This window comes from Dipteris shenzhenensis, chromosome 29 (genome assembly GCF_047967505.1).
Source record: "Dipteris shenzhenensis isolate YYH24624 ecotype China chromosome 29, Dip_SZ_1.0, whole genome shotgun sequence".
In the NCBI taxonomy this organism is placed as follows: Eukaryota; Viridiplantae; Streptophyta; class Polypodiopsida; order Gleicheniales; family Dipteridaceae; genus Dipteris; species Dipteris shenzhenensis.
Window position 1 is genome coordinate 36,625,856 of NC_141624.1, and position 15,376 is coordinate 36,641,231.

A 15,376-nucleotide genomic window follows, 5' to 3' on the forward strand; every position below is an offset into this window, starting at 1 on the left:
TGGCCATCCATACAACAACCCGCTGCTGGGAGTTGGGGAATGTAGCCAGCTGATCACGAAAATGCACGTACATAAGGATGGAGAGGATATAAGAGTAGGTGTGGGATGAAGAGTAGGCTGGCTACTCTCTTCTTTCAAACAAAATTGCCCCGTCTTATTTTCTTCTGATACAAAAGGGAAATGTCTTCAATGAGGCTGAGGAAAGAAATGGGTGTATGTTTCTTGAAATCATTGGTACAGACACAAAAACAAAAGTATATTGAAGCACACAATGGGAGAATCAGTGACGCACCTTCCCTCTCTCTCTGCTTCGCAAAGAACTTGAGCTATACGCAAATGTTAGACCTTGTTTGAGCATTCCCGGGTACAAGACTTGTTATGACAATGTGAATCTTGTCACAATTCATGAAAATACTGAGGTTGAATATAGTGGTTTTGAACATCCGGTTAGTTTAATATTTGAGTATTTATGACCTTTGCCTATGGGTGTCTACGTTGCCTCTGTGCCGCAGAACCGAGTCATCTGTGAACATGGCACAATCTCGATAGTTCACAATCCAAACAATCAACATTAAGAGAGAGGGATGAGAATACAAACGACTCGATCAAATCTGAACTGGCATCATACGATTTCTCTTCTGAGTTCTTGTGCACACAATCCCCAAAGTTCTTTTCCAAATCTGCACAAATTGAAGTAAGACGAACAGAAGTAAGAAGACGAAAATCAATTTGAAATGGCTCGTGAACGGCATCGGCTCCCATAATTCTCTTACTGGAGGTATGCAAAGAATAATAATAAGAGTATTTTATCATTCTAGTCAAAACTTCCACCTCTACATCATTTAGGGTAAAGAAAGAGAGAAAGGGTTTGAAAATGAGTACTTCAGCAAATGCTCTTCCCCTTGAAGTACACTCAAACTCCAATGTGACAAACAGGAAAGTTGTTGCCTAAGAATGTTTCTAATTTGTTTGAGTCCTCATTTATTCCTTCCATCATGTTGGTTTAGATACTAGTATATGGTTTGGGGTTCAAAAATAATGAAGAGTGCAAATTAACAATTAACGATTAAGAAAGGTCATGGATTAAGAGCTTAACCATCGAGAAAGTAGATTAGGAAAGGGTAGGGATCTGAAGAATTTGGAAGGTGCAAGGTGGGAGAAGAAGATATTGGAATAACTACTGCACAAGACTCACTACACAATATGCATAGCGCTTTTGTATTATTCAAAATATAAGATACAAAGTTATATAGATTACCTATTAGTCCAAAGCATGAGTGTGTGTAGCCAAATTATGTGAGGTTCAAGGGATATATCGCATGTGGGTAACTTTCTTGATTTATAACTTATGCATTGTTGAATGGAATTCAACAAAGTTGGTGTATTAATTAATCTATTCATTCCAACTTGAATATGAGAAGAAGTAATTATGAAATTTCCTTCTCAATTTAGATCATTAACCAATTGCAAATTCTATTTACTATGATGTGTGTATCGTATTTGCATGTGAAGTGTGTTTACGTTATGACAATTTACTCAAAAACATCAAAAACTTGTTCTACACATGCATGCAAGAAAGTGTTCATTCAAATAACTTTTAAGGTTATGATCTTGGTATTAACATTCATAATTTGTTTTAGCATGTTTGATACCATTATTAGATAGTTTCTTTTAAATTATGATTTGCTTTACATGTAATAATTTAACAATGTTTGTGATATTTAAATTTATTATGTGTTATTTCTATGTAATTTATTCAGTTAAGTGTGTCACTACACTTTACTAATGCACAGTCATTTTAATTGTTGTTTTTGTATTTTGTGTATTTGATATTAGTTTTGTCTATTTTCAATTTACCATGTTTTATGTCTGATGTTATTGACATTTATATTTTTATTATATGGATAATTTGGCAGACCAGGATCATTAAACAATCATGAGATATCTTGATTTTTATTTCTATTGACACCTTCCATTCTTGTTCTGAAGTATATGTGTTTTTTAATCTATAAATTTGATTGTTAGATTTTGTACACAGTTGGGATTTTATTTTGCTTGATTTGATACTTTTTGGAACATGTCACATTTGTATGTTGTTTGTTGATGTCAATGTTATGTTATATTAGATGTAAAGTATATGAAACCATCGAGTTCCTTAGGAATAAGAAAAAGGTGGACATCCATTTTCAAATTGATGCAGAGAACGCACCATTTCTAAAGAGGAATATATCCTACTTAGCAAGTGATATTGATTTAACAACTCTTGGAAATCAAGGAAAAACACATATAGAATTGTGGCTATATGGGAAGATATATCTAGTAGATATACAAAATTGTCGATTACACGGATTGACCAATTTAATATAGTTCCTGTGGGAGGAAGGGTGAGAATGGTTTGCTAGGATATTGTCAAAGGTTGATTGTTCATGGAGCAAGTATCCTTCACACCCAATACCAATCTTTGTTTAATGAAAGAGACAAAAGGATTCAATGTTAGAGGCTTGGAATCAACATTTTCTATCATCTATGCAAGTTACAAGTGTTCAGATGGCTGCAAAAGAAACATGGTATACTAGCGTAGAGAAGAAAATTCAAGAGCCTCATTGCTACGTTGTCTAGATCATAGTTGGTGGATGGGCTTGCATGGTTAATATATTCCAATAGGACTACTTTGACTCGGCTTGCTCTTTGGATAGGTTTATAACATGTTCCTCAACTTTTATGCATATGTTTATCTTGTCTACTCCACCACTTATGGATGTAGATAGACCCACTTCACCACTTGTGGATGCAAAAGGACCCTTGGGCTATTGTTTGACATCATCATCAACCTTTCCTAGGGCTATTGTTTGACATCATCATCAACCTTTCCTAGTTGCAATAACAATAGCAACGATTGCAAACCTCTCTATCAAATGAAGGGGGGAAGGTAGAGTGTCCTCAGAGGGAATAGCATACACTCATAGAGAGTGATAGGGACATTACCCATTTCCCTATTGAGATTCTTCTTGCAATTTTTGCTGTATTTGAGAGAGCTATGAGTATCCAATGGGACCCATTGTTGAGGGGAATTAGAAATCATAATATATTTCCCATATACAAGTCTATCAAAAAAACAAGAGAGGGATCATCAATAGGAAGGAAACATCTCAAGTTTGATTTGAGATGGATTGGCTTGCAAAAGTTAGGGTAAATCTAGTCTGTTGAGGCATGGAAATCAGCATATCAAATCCAATGGTCAAAGTCTTCACTAGGGAAATCCATGAGTGTGGATGGATACTAGGGAAGCCAAAAGACAAGGCCATGGGAAAGCATGGTTACCTAGGAGTGTGAACAAGGCAATGTGAAAATGACTAGTGGTAGTATACTTTATAAAGGGGGTATTCTGGTTGAATTTTTTTAAAAAGGTTGTAATAAAATAAAAAAACTTTAAAAGAAAAAATTTCTTTTAAAAAATAAAAACTCTAAACTATTAGACACCTCTCTCTCTCTCTCTCTCTCTCTCTCTCTCTCTCTCTCTCTCACACACACACACACACACACACATAATACAAGTACACACATATCTGCACAAATTTAACATTATAAAGATTTATCCATTTGTCTTTCATACCATAGACAGCCATAAATCTAGAGGTGCTAATGATTAAATACATTATTAATAATAAATGAAACATTGCTTTGTATTTTTTGTCGATACATCAAATAGTTCCCCATGGTCAAATGCGTTGTTGAAGCACTAAGGATCAAAGCAACTATAGAATATCAATCTCCAATATTTGGGACAAAAAGATGGACCCCAGACATCATGTCTTTATTATCAATAGATTGTGGGGGACAATTCTTACAAAGAATGTTGTTTCATCCCTATATCTAACTTTGTAATTATCAAGTCTAAAATAATAGTCCTAGGGAGGCCTTGCTATTGCCAACTAGACAATGGTTCCTAAAAAGAGCTCAACGAGGATACCTACATGCACACATGCCGGTAAGAAACAATTATCATAGAACAACAACCAAGCGGCAAAACTGCGTTTAGCAGAAACCTATGATAATGGCTACCTCCGTGAACACATCTACCACCACGGAAGTGTAACTGAGCAGGTCGAGGCCAACCGTCGTCGTTGGGGCTACTGCCATCTGAAAATGTTGATAATAATCCTTGCCTTTGATGATGGAGACATCTCCTTGCAGTGGCGTAGTGCCAAGAGAAATAGGGGGGATGGGGGTGCTTGGGTGGTTGTGGGTGTGGGCACAAGGGTGTTGATGACCATAAGGAACATGAAGGGAGCAGCAGCAGAACCTGGGAGCGAGAGAGCTATTAGGGTGATGTTCCATATTGTTGCAAGATATTGAATCTGAATCTGCTTGAATATTAGAATGTGAGAATGAAGGGGATGGCTTGCGGTCTTTTAAAATAATCAAGCACATTTGCAATCCAGCTCAGAGCTAAGCAAGCTAATCTGCCGGGAAAACAACCTTCTTTGTTTTAGCAAGTGGTGTTCGTTTTTTATGTTGAGGACAAGCTTTGTAGTTGGCAACCAAGCCTACCTTCTTTCTCTCCTTAGATCTTCTATGCTTGTAGTTGGTAATTCAGAGCTTAAAGTAGTGCACAACAAGAGTAACATTTCACAAAAAAGACAAATTCAAAACCAGTGAGGTTTCACACAATTTAACTATATTTGCAAAAAAATACAGATTTTGGTAACCTCCAAAAATTTTTGCTTAAAACTTTTCCCTTCAATTCTGGCACTAAACTCGGATCTTTTGTGAACACGATGGTCCAAGAAGAGATCATGGGTGCCAGGCGAGAGTACAACTACAAGCATACACTTAGATTAAGGGACAAGAAATGGTTTGTGATGGAGGAAATTATAACCTCAAGCTAGTCATTATATGTGAGTTGTGATATATACTCACATAGAGGTCTTAGCAAAGATGATTGCCCATTTGTTCACATCATTTCGTAAAGGCCTGGGGTGGCTGGAATTCAATTTCAACCATTTGATCAAACAATTTTCTGATACAGAAGCCCGATCGCAATATGAGAACTCCTAACATTTATCTTCCAGGTATGGAGAGTTGCCATCACAGCTAGAAGATGGACCCAGAATGCCAAGTTTATAAGTTGTAACCTGGAAAATGCTCCATCCATTACTATCCCTGTGATCCTCAAGACCTTGACTTTTGGGAAATGCCCAGGGGAGGAATGCCAAGTTTATAAGTTGTAACCTGGAACATGCTCCATCCATTGCTATCCCTGTGATCCCTAGGACTTGACTTTTGGGAAATGCCCAAGGGAGGAATTTTCCAAAAATCATATGGCTCGCAGTGCTCCCGCAGCTTGCCATTTGATTTTTGGTAAATTCTCATGACTTCTTTGCTCCTCCCCCCATCAAACTCAACTTTACATCGACCTACCAAAAATGTTGTCTCTCCTCCCTAAACACACTTCCATTTAGTCTCATGAATCTCTTGCATTGAGGTCTATTTCCCTCCACACAGTATGTCCTCACCAACTAGGGGATTCCCCTTACAGCTTTGCTTTCTACAAGACATAGGAAAGAGTTTATTGCATGAAACATTAAACTCTATAGCTTTGGCATCTTCCATTAAGGATCTTGATCAACACAACGCAGTGATAGTGTGCAAAGAATGGGCCACTGTGACATCACATAGTCCAAGAAACTACCCATTATAAGAGACAATATGCAAAGCTTGAAGATTTATTTCTTGATAAGTTCTCTAACTATGGAGGGGAGATATGGGGAATGGGACTAATCAAGAGAGGTTATGCATGAGGTAGAAGTGATGGTTTGATGCACGTGGGGACTATACCATGAGCTCGTTTTCATGAGATTTTGTTGTGCAAGGACAAGAAAAGGTATGTGCTTGTGAATTGTCTGGGGACAAGAAAAGGTATGTGCTTGTGAAAAAGGTAAGTTCAAGATTGCCACTGTGAGTGAGTCAGTGAGAAAGACACTATCAAAAGAGTCCTTGTATATGTTCAAATGAAGTTCAAATAGGGTCGAGGAAAAATCATTGTTTTTGTGTCTCTCTAGGTTCCCCCCCATAGCCTTCCATGAAACCACAAAAATCCTCCTCCTCATCCAAAGTTAGCATCTCACACATTTACTTTTCGTACAATAGGAAGAGCCCATAGGGATCCTTTTCAGCAACAATCGTACAATGACCTTTCAATCATGGTAAAAATACTCAACATTCAAGTTTCTTAGCAACTATGTTTAACTTTTAGAGGGGTCTCTTAGTAACTTGTTAAAAGTGAGTAATTTAGTGGATGGGGTTACTTATGTATTGATTGACAAAGTGAATTTTTGGATTGCTATAGCTCTAGAAAACTGACAATCACTAAGCTACCATGTTGATGTCACTAAATGACTTTTTTTACTTTTATGAAAGTCGCACAACCTTCAATCGTGTAGTTCTCGACAATTTTCTAAATTGACAAAGTAACTAAGCTACTATATTGATGTCACTAAGTGCCATAAAAGCACTCAGCAACCTTCGATGGTGATTTTTTTAAAAGCAACCTTGGAACCCAAGGCATTCATCTACAAGGGGGTCACTCAACATTGGTCTATCACGTGAGTTCAACAGATGGGTTTTTATTAATTCCATTACTTATAGATTTATATATACATAAGGGAATAAATAAAGAGTTAAAAGTTAATATACAAAAGGGGTTTTTATATTTAAAAAGTTCTAGAAGCTCCCTCAAAGCTCCCAACATGCAATATGGACTTTTGGGTAGAGGGCTTTATGTCATGGGACATTTTAGAATGCTATTATTGGAATTTTCATTTTACAATGAGTATGCACTCTTCTTGTATTTTCTTAAATTCTAGATGTTGTTCGCTCTATTTCTCTCTTTGGCCTTTGCAACTAGACACTATGCTTTTTTCCTTACATTGATCTCTAATCTTGATGAGCACCATTGGACTTTGTATTATGATATTCTTGAGTCCATTTGTAATATTGGTCTTGGTGCCTTCTTTTTATCTTTAAAGTGCAATTGGCTAACTGCTTCTATATTCGTAAACTCGTAGATTTTCTTATTACATCATAGCTTTCCTATGAGTGATTGGAGAGTTAAATAGGATTTTTAAGAAAGAAAATTTGAAAGGTTTCCTCCCTTAAAATAAATCTTGTTGCTTGAATCAAGAGTGTCTCATGGCTTTTCAAGCTTATCCCAATTTTAAGATCTATTGATGTTAGAAGTTTTGGAGAATATATTGTTCACATCTAAGCCCCACATGTATAGGTTGCAAAAATTTGGAATGCAACTAGAAGAAGTGATCCTATTCCACACACACACACACACTTTTGTTTGCAGACACATACAGTGCGAATAGTTCACTCTAATGGACACACATGCATGGACTAATAGGTATATGTATGAGAATAAAGGCACTCTTAGAAAATTTGTATTTTTTAAAGGACAAACTTGTGTTTATGTTTTAGAAAAAATTTATTAGCAAGAAAATTAAAATTATGACAGAGAAATGGTGCTAATTAAAATTATCTAGGAGTTATGACCTACAGGCAAATGTAGTAGGATATGGGAATATGTTTCCCCCCTTAATGTAAGGATGTTTCTAAGCTAGTAATTGGGGCTTTATAACTTAGTATCTCATGCAACTCCAACTAGCCACGTGCACATTAGTGGTACATTTGGTGGATATAAATGAGAAATTTTGTGATGAGGTCTATATAATGGCAAGACCTCACACTTTTTTGAACACGCAATTGGCTCAGGATGACATTCTTTATATATGAGTTTCCCTTAAGCCAAAAGTTTTTAATTACAATGGCTTAAGTGACATTTAATTGTTATTGCTAACTAGGGTTTATTCCTTTTCTGAATGATATTGCTTTAGGTCCACATTAGTTGGGCAAACATTGGATTCGGACCAAAAGCCACTGCATTAAGCCCATGTTAGTAATTGAAATTGTGAAAAACTATTGGATTGTACTAAAAAGATTGATCAAATAATCATCTCTTTACATGATCAGCCTAGTTCATTAAATGAAAACATGGCCTCTCATTCAGACACATTTCCATGCTAAAACCCTTAGATTTCTTACGATCCAAGGGATGTAGAGCCTTTGCTTTTTTTTAATTCTCAACACTTTTTTCTCTATTTTGGAGGCTTCATGCATAACTATTCCATGAGTTGTTTGTTTTCCTTCGGAGTCCGGAGTCTTCAATTATCTCCTCGGATTCCTCCAAGATGATGTTGCTCCTTGCTACTCAAACTATGTCGAGGATGCTCAAATATGCTCCATTTTGGACTTGCCAAAATGCAGCTAGCTACGAAGAACATTCACACAAGGCTACCTCCCAATAGCATCAGTAAGATGGCCACTGTATGCAAGGAGCTGCATGACTGAACAGATGTAGGAGCAATCACCTTCGAGAGCCGCCTTGGAAGGCGATTGGGGCAAGTTTATAGGACATGCCGCCTACAAACAATGGCAACTCAGCAAGGCGTGCCATCGCTACAATAGCACATATACAAGGCTTTGCTTTGACCATTTTCATGCTTGTCTTGAGCACCTGAGTTGAAGGATGAGGCTTTCCCCATTGATTCTTCTATGGCATGGTACTAGGCCTTAGAGAGTGCCTCCTTCTAGTTCTCAACTCAGATAAGATATAACAATTGTAGGCTAAGCATTTTGTCAAATCATATAAGAAACAATCCCGATTCCATTCGTCGTAGTTTGCTCATTATGGTTGCCTTCCTTAAAATCCCAAGGTAATTCCTTTTGCTCGTAGAATGGACATGTTGGTTTCATGTTATCTTGCTAAAACACATAACTCGGCTATGATCGCACAACAAACACATTTAGGGCCAGGTGATGCCCTAACTCTGCCCCTCATTTGGAAAAGTTATTGGGAAGGAAGGTGCTATCAAGAGATGCTTTGTAGCTTTATAGATATGCGTTGAGCATTATGAGGGATTTACATCACTCCCCTTTATAATGTGCAATATCACGTCTTGAAGGAGATGAGTGTTTGGGTAGGCTAATTAAGAAAGAGAATTTGTAGCTCCATATTTATTCTTTACACTAGAAAACCTATGTAGAACACATTATGTACCCAATATGTTCCACTTATCGATGTTAGGAAGAAAAAGGAAATGAGAAGTACAAGTATGAACCGAAGAAATAAAGCATGAAGCCACACAATTAGAAGCACAAGAAACTTATCTGAGTCCATTGACGTCATGGTAAAATTGTCAGAAAAGGCTAAAATCAATTAATTAGACTCCTTTGCATCCACCATGAACTAAGAATTAAGGTACATTAAACCTGCCCCCCCTAAATTGCAAAAATTATGCTACCTTCCCGCCCACTGCCCCCTCACCACTATCATGCTGCCTTGCCTTCCTAACCTCACTTCCCTGCTTTGGATTTCCTTCCTACCCCGCGCCAATTTGCCTACCTCCCCACCTCCTCTCATTCCTACCTTACTTCTCTGAATGCTCAATTCACTTTCCTTCTTCCCAACCAGCCCTTGGTATCCTTCTTTCTCCATTGGCGCACACTCCCTAATCAACACTCTTCCCATGCTCATTCAAATGACTCCTTGATCCAACCAGCGTTTGGCTCTCCACCAACATAGACAAACCAATCTCCCACAAAGCTTCTCTCAATCTTACGACCACCGGTGACCACCTCCTTTGGACATGTCTCTCAACCCAACTCAAATCCAGAGCATTGGCACCATCCAATAGAAGGACATGGTGAGAGCAGACCTCATAGACTCTGAGAATTTGGTCTTGGTGGATGACAACTTTGCTTTGAGAGTCCCATTGATATCCTTCTCCATGGGCCACACCTTAAAGGAATATTAGAAGCACAAGAGACCTATCTGAGTCCATTGACATCATAGTAAAATTGTTAGAAAATCTAAAATCAGTTAATTAGAGTCGCCTCCATGAACCGAGAATTAAGATAAGTTAAACAAGCCCCCCCTAAATTGAAGAAATTATGCTACCTTCCCCTCTCATTACTATCTTGCCTCTCTGCATGCTTGCTTCACTTTCCTTCTTGCCAACCAGCCCTTGGTATCCTTCTTTCTCCATTGGCGCACCCTCCGTAATCAGCGCTCTTCCCTTCCCATGCTCGTTCAAATGATGCCTTCTTGATCCAACCACCATTAGGCTCGCCGAAAAATACAAAACAATCTCCCACAAGGTTTCTTTCAATCTTACCGCCATCGGTGACCCCCTTTGAACGTGTCTCTCAACCCAACTCAGATCTAGAGCATTGGCACCATCCAACAGAAGGACGTGGTGATAGCAAACCTGAGAATCTGGTCTTGGATGACAGCTTTGCTAACCCTTTATGGCAGAGCTTTGAGAGTTCCACTAATATCCTTCTACATTAAAGGAATTGCGTAACTCTCCATATGCTCCCCAATCAAGGCCAAAAAGGATCAATATACCAAGATTCGGAGGTGGAAGCAAGGCATGACTAGGTCAATGGCGTTGGGATTTGAGATGCTAGGAAACGATTGCTTCTAGAATCCAAAAGAAAGGGCACCAAGGGATTTGGCTTTGTGCTACTGGGCAATGATTATGTCAGAAGAAAGGGCGTGGGAGTGGTTGCTTTGGGAATTGATTTGCATAGCTTCATCCTTTCAGAAGAAAGGACGTGGGACTGGTTGCTTTGGGAATTGATTTGCATAGCTTCATCCTTTCAGGGATGGGAAACGCTTTGGCTTGGAGAATAGATGGGAAATGCTCTAGCTGACCTCTATTCTTCAAATTTCCGTCTCATATCCTCCTCGCCCCTCTCTAAGATATCCTCCTCTTGTTCTGCGTCCTTGCCTTGCTTCCTCCCCACCCCTCCTCTCAGAGCTCCTCCTCCCTTGATGGCTGTCCTCTCTCGTCTTCTCCTGTTCCTGCTGTCCGCTTTGCCGCATGCTTTGGTCTAAATACCACTCCTCGATTCCTCCCATCTCGCTTGAAAACTTGTGGCAGCATAGGAGCAATACACAAAGGCTAAGAAATGCACACCGAGGTAGCCAAGAAGGGGCTAGAAAGTGATCACTTGTTGGCAACACTTAGGTGGATATGTATGCCAAATGTGGCTTGCTTTGAAAAATCGTGGATAAGTATCACTTTCAGACCTAATCTCATGGAATTTACTATCAAACTAATCTCATGGAATTCACTGATTGCAGGATATGCTAGGAAGGGGCTGGAAAGTGATCACTTGTTGGCTACACTTAGGTGGATATGTATGCCAAATATGGCTTGCTTGTAGAAGCACGGGTAAGTATGAGTTCGAGACATATTCTCATGGAATGCACTGATTGTAGGATATGTTGAGCAAGGGTTGGTAAGTTAGTGATGAATTGTCTCAAACAGATGCAACTAGAGGGTCTCTCTTTAGATGCTATCAAACTTGTTTCCAACTTAAATGCTTGTGACAACATAGGAAGGCATGAAAAAGGTCAAGGAAATGCATGTTGAGATAGCTAGATAGGGCCTAGAAATGCCAAGTCAAATGTAGGTTTGTTTCTGGAGCATGGAAAGTGTTTCCAGTTCCAAATGAGGTCTCATGGACTACCCTCATCACAGGATATGCCCAGCATGGAGAACATGAAGTTTGTTCCCATATGCTTGAGAGAATGAGACAAGAAAGGATAAAGCCAAATGAGCTCACACTATCTACTATTCTTTTTGTATGCACTCATATGGGTCAAGTGGATATAAGGGCCAATATTACGTTTGGGCCATGAGTAGAGACTGTGGGATCACTCCGACTATTGAGTGCCACATTGTCATGATGGATCTCCTTGGGGTGTGCATTTCGATGAGACAAGGTATAGAGATTGTGAAGAAGATGCCTTTCTATCCTAATCTTGTGGTGACATATAGAATACTGGCCTTTGATCATGCAATGCTAATTGGATGGTAAGAATGCAATGAAGATTTGAGCATGCACATCTCTGCTCATCTACTTGCTTCTAGGAAAAGAGTGTTTCATTTTGAATTTGCAAGAATCTTCATTGTGTTTGAGTCTCTGTACTTGCCCTTTATGTGCTCCCCTATGTAGCCATTATTCCACGTGGATGAAGTCCCATGAGGCATAGAGATGTTGCCATATTTGAATGCACTAGCTACTATTTGCAATTGCTAGCCATTGAGGAGAGACTTTTTCTCAACTTTGTGATTGGTTGGTAGCACAAATTTGAAACTATAATGGAGGTGAAAATACAATAACTTTTCTTTGTCTGCTTAATCTCTCATCTTGTGGCACATTATCCCCCTCAATATTACTATCGATCGGTTGATTATGTTTCTTTTTTCCTTTTTTTGTTTCCAATTATGTTTGGTATAGCATCGCATTTCTATAAAATATGTCACTCTCTCTAAAAAAAGGAAAAATCTCAACTTTTTATTTCTTGATAATAGATGGTTATGAGACATTGATGTAGAGTCATGTTTGTCCTTTTGGCATAATACGTCGATTGCTTGATTTGTCATATAATATGAGTTATTTTTTGGGCCATACATTTATGTATGGTGCTTATCTTTTTGCACTGGTTTGTATCACTCAATTATAAGTGCAATTATAAGTCAGTCTATATTTCAACATTTGGTCATAATACTTGACTTTCAATGTCGTCCTAAAGGGCTCCTTCTCCTTGTTTTCAAATTAGATCAACACCGCTTGGTCATATCATTTGGTTGTATGTAGCCAATTGTTGAAAAAATGGGCCTACGGCCTTGGTGTGGTCCTAACCCCTTCGTGGCACCTTGGAACAAATATGGGTAATGTGGATATTGGAGGGGTATTGAGGTCCCTTGGTGCGCAGATAACACGTGGTCAAATGAAAGATTGAATCATCCTACATGCAATTGTGGTGTGCAGTAATCCTTGGATATTTTAGGTGGTGAAAACCCTGTCCATTGTCCTGTCGACCTTTTGGACAATGGGGAGGCTCTTGCACGACTAGGAAGCGGGGGAATTGGGATTCCCCTACACTCGGTGCATTCCTTGGCTACCAAGTGGCGGCATTTGCAGGCTTTCCAACAGAAATCACACAAGGTTCAAACAAACAAACGATGCTCAATACAAATGTTGAGGAACATAAACATAGTAGAGGTGGAAATCTATGGAGTCAACCAAGAGTTAAATTCAAAACCAGCTATGAATAACAAGAGCATAGAAACATGACTCTGATACCTATCTGAGAGGTTAATAGCATTCCGTATAGCTACCATGTTACTAACACTCTTAAGTTAGTATTTCAAAAAATAGTTCCCCATAATAGCATTACAACAAAATTAAGTTAGTATTTCAACAAGGTGAATGATATATCTATCATTCATTAGGCCTGCCTGTGTATGGGTGCAATGCCCAAGAGAGCACCTAAAATTAGAGGCCCAAGGGAAGGAGATTAAGTATGCGCAAAGAGGAGTAAATGAGAATGGCCCAAAAGTCATAAAAGGGGATCCCAAATGATCAATACTCTACAAGTGCACCAACCACAAATTAACACTTAAGAGAGCACAAATAATAACAATGATAATAATTTTCCCATCTCAAAACCACAACCTTCACTAAGGCTACCTACGGCAAGCCAAAAAATAGTTTCCTATAATAGCATTACAGCAAATATCATGGACGTGCATCATATAAACCAAACCATAAAGAAGAATAGAATTTACAAGAGAACAGAATACAAGAAGGGTAAACAAGGTTCCACATCCTTATACTTTACCACATTTGTGGAAAGCCCTGCCAAAAAAGGAAACCTTCACACAAATTAGGAGCACGTGCAAAAATTCAGATAAACGTGGCAACTGCAATAAAGAAATACCGGTATATGTCAAATAAAGTATAACCCAATATTACAGCTACAGTAACACCCATTAAATAAAGCAGAATTCTGAGAGGCAGTAGCAGCACAGAGATTTTAGATGAAGATCTCGGCACGAAGTAAACAAAAAGCCACAAAACACAGCTGAGGCAAATGTTGAGAGAGATTTATCATGCGACGAGAGAAGGCAGGTGTTTTGGGGAGGAGAGGGAGAAAGAGTACCAAAGCAATAGCAACAGGAGCTTTGTGTGGGAACTAATCTCTGCGTATCTTACTAATGTACACACCTATGGATATAACACCACATTACCAACAGAGACAGAGGAGCAAGTATAAGAACTTGTTTGAACTGTGACACTCATTGCACATCCTTAGACTTTAGTCAGGCCCTCTAGCATGACAAGAAGCATGGCTCCACTCTTCTCTGTGGTGTATGAGTCCAAAACCGATCACCAGTTTTGTGCAGTTACTACAGCTTCCTTCCCATAAGACTTGGGTCTCAAAACTAGATCTAAAATTGGAACGTGCCCTTTCCCTTTCATGCGTGAAGTTAACACTACTAGCATAACTGATATTTCCCTATTTTGGTTGTCACCCACGAAAAACTCACGCAAGTTCTTGTTTACCTCTATCAAGGCAGTAGCAGGCTTTTTCTTTGCTCCTGCGTGTTTCCTCATCTCCTCAACTTTATATGCATCATCCCACCTGCCATCATTTGCATAGATGTTTGCCATGAGTACATACGAAGCAGCAGATTCTGAATTCACATTGACAAGCTGATGAAAGCATCTCCATCCTAGGTCTTCTTTTCCATAAGCCTTGCATGCACTAAGCAAAGCTGTCCATGTTTCTTCGGATGGAGAACACTGCATGGTTTCAAGGAATTTCTCAGCCTCATAAAGATGTCCTGATCGTGCAAGAAGATCAACCATGCAAGCATAGTGATCTATTGCTGGTGCAATGCCATATTGTTCTCTCATCACCTTGAAATACTCCTGACCCTTGTATACAAGATTTGTATGGCTGCAAGCAGTAAGTAGACACGTGAATGTTATTGCATTGGGTATCACACCCTCTTTCTGCATGTCGTCAAAACATTGTACAGCCAGGCCACCGTCATGGTTTATCCCATAGCCTTCTATCATTGCACTCCATGACACAACATCTCGAATTGGCATCTTGTCAAAGACTTCCCGTGCCTTTGGAAGTGAGCCACATTTAGCATACATGTCAACCAGTGTATTGCCGATCAAAAGATCTCTTTCAAATCCCTTTCGTGCAATATCAGCATGTATTTCTCGGCCCTGGCCTGCAGCTCCTACAATGCCACAAGCTTTCAAAATACCAATAAATGTAGCAGCATCTGGGGAAATGCCCTCCTGCTGCATCAGTTTGAAACATCTCGAAACTATCTGACCATGTCCATGTTCAGCATGTCCTGCAATAAGAGAGTTCCATGCCACAACATCTCGACCTGTCAGTTTGTCAAAGACTTCCCCTGCCTCTGGAAGTGAG